We start from the raw sequence: 2,568 nt of genomic DNA, 5'->3' as shown, positions 1-2,568 counted from the left end.
CTTGGTTGTACTATTGTCATGATTATTCCCCTAAGGATGTATTTTATGTGCTTTTTGGTAAGAATCACTTCTATATTGCCACTACGAATTTTCAACGACATTTTGCCATGCATGTGACCTATATGGGAAACAAATAATGTATCATGTTCCATGTGACCAGAACTAATTGCAGAACACCAAGCTGGATATAGTAGTTGCACACAGCTATTGCATGTCCTCTCGCATACAATTGCTGCAAGCTTGTGGGAACACAGCATATTATGTAGGGGCTGTGTATGACAAGGAGCTAGCAAGGCTTGCATGAATCAGTTGTGGGGTGTGTAATATGAGAAAGATGATGTGTTAACTAAGGTGACAGGGAATTTTGTCAACCTTACTGATTTAAAGGCTGGATCATGGACATGTATGTTATGCGCTTTAGAAATGGCGTATGTTTGTATACCTGAGGTAGTGTATTCACACTCCCCTAAGTTTCTGCTTATGTTGATCTTAGTGTTACTAAAAACAGCATGCTTCAGATGTTTGAGAGGATATTTGTTTGTTGTTGCACTAGTATGCTGGTCATGTGTGTACCTATTTCCTGCATCCAAGGTATGCATGTGTTTTGATGTTCGATTTGCATTCCCTATGTTGCATATCCTCCCATTTTCCAATGTAGTGTATGCTGGTCATGTGTGTGCCCATTTCACTGCTAAGCATGGTACACATGTTTTTTGATGTGTGATTTGCATTCCTCGTGTTGCATATCCTCCCATTTTCCAATGTAGTGCATGTGTGCTTTCATGTGTCCTGTTTGATTTACATTTTGTATGTGTGCATGTGGCTCCTCCATAAAGAGAGGAAGTGGTAGTTACGCTTGGGTTTAGTGCCTGGAAGAAGATCCAAAAACTTCTTAATATGGTTGTGGTCACAATAGCTATATTACTAATACAATTTCCCATTTGATCCTTGGGATGGTTGGATGTGTTTGTAAACTTTTTGTAACTCTAAGCACTTTCTTTGGCTTATGGATGTTTTTATTGGGGTTTTCCATATGAGAGGCCTCATGAGTATCCATCTTAGGGTGGGGGTTATTTAGTATTGCTAAAGCATGCCTACATTGGCGTCTAAGTAGGAAAAAGGTTAAAAGCTATCCTGATTGTTTGTGGATTTCAATATGGCCAAGTGTGCCTTGAATATTCAGAGAAAGACAAATGTTAAACATAGTGAAGTAGATTTTAATATCTGGAGTGGACCATCAAAGGGGATTGCTTACTGTATTTCATGCAGATAATTTAATTTAAGATTTCTGATGACTTGTCAGGTGTTTTGTTTTGAATTTTAGGCACTAACTAAGGTTGTCTTTTTACTGTGGGCTCGCCAAAAATCTCTAGTTGTTTCGTATCATTGCAGTGGTCACATATGATTTTGAGTTTCCATTCAGAGGTTACATATTTTTCATTGTAGTTTGAAAGTATTTTGATGTTTGGCAGTCAATTTCATCATGGTTAGAATGCAATTCTAACCCTTCATCTCTAGAGAACTGAAAGGAACTTAAGACTCAGTGGCCTACTTCTAATTAAAATGTAATATTTCAAAGCTAGATTTTTGGCTTGCGCCTCACTTGGGGTGTTGATTGCATCAGTAGGGATGAAGCAACTATTAGGCCAAGTTGTTATGGGAAATGTAATGATTCTTAAACCTTTCAATAACTTAAATGTCTTGTTGTTTTAGAGAAGTAAAATTAGGTTCTTTGTATTTTGATTTAGCAAGCTAGGCTAGATGCCATCAAGATGCACTATTTGTTTGCCCTTTAAACTTGTACTTAAAATATGGAGATTTGTTGAATATTCATTATGTCACTCTTGGCTTGTGTGTGCTGCAATGTTCACCTTTTTACATTGAATCAACTTCCTTTAGAGCACAATTACCCAATTCTACGTGTCCTTGTAACAAGATTGTTGTGTAGGATGGGCCTTTTGATATTTGTCCCTAGGGAGGTAAGTGTGGCCTTATTTCCTTGATTGATATCATTCCAGGTTATCCAATTCTTTGTGAGAATTAACGATTCATATCAACTACTTGTGTTAGTGGTCTTAATTCACTAAATTGAATGGTTTGTCATTACAATCAATTGCTCTCGTTTGGTCATGTGTCAAACTCCTTTGCATCTCAATCTAATTTGTTCTACAATTTGTTTACAAAATCTTGAACCTTTTCAAATGAATCTACAATTTAAGCTTTATACTACATACATTGCCAACATGCTTAATACTATGAACAAGTTACCCAACTTTCATTAGTCCCAAGCAACCATACTCTTTCTTGATCATGAATGGGTGAGAACTACTTAGCTTATGCCACTTGAAGTTTAGGTAATATGCCCTTCTTGCATGTAAGTCCTTCCACACAAAAGTGTCAACAAAATTGTATTCATAGGTTTTTTCCCCCTAGAAACTAGAGGTGGTTTCTAGTCTTTCAACAATGCAAAGTACCGGCAAGCATACCACTTGCAATTTTGTACCTCTATATAGATTGCTAGTGCTTGATGCATTTTTTCTGGTGAATTATATGAGGTTGTGTTGGTAA

Source organism: Lygodium microphyllum, chromosome 6 (assembly GCF_053477565.2).
Source record: "Lygodium microphyllum isolate KBCC chromosome 6, Lygodium_microphyllum_v1.1.10, whole genome shotgun sequence".
Classification (NCBI taxonomy): Eukaryota; Viridiplantae; Streptophyta; class Polypodiopsida; order Schizaeales; family Lygodiaceae; genus Lygodium; species Lygodium microphyllum.
This window is presented reverse-complemented; position numbering follows the sequence as displayed.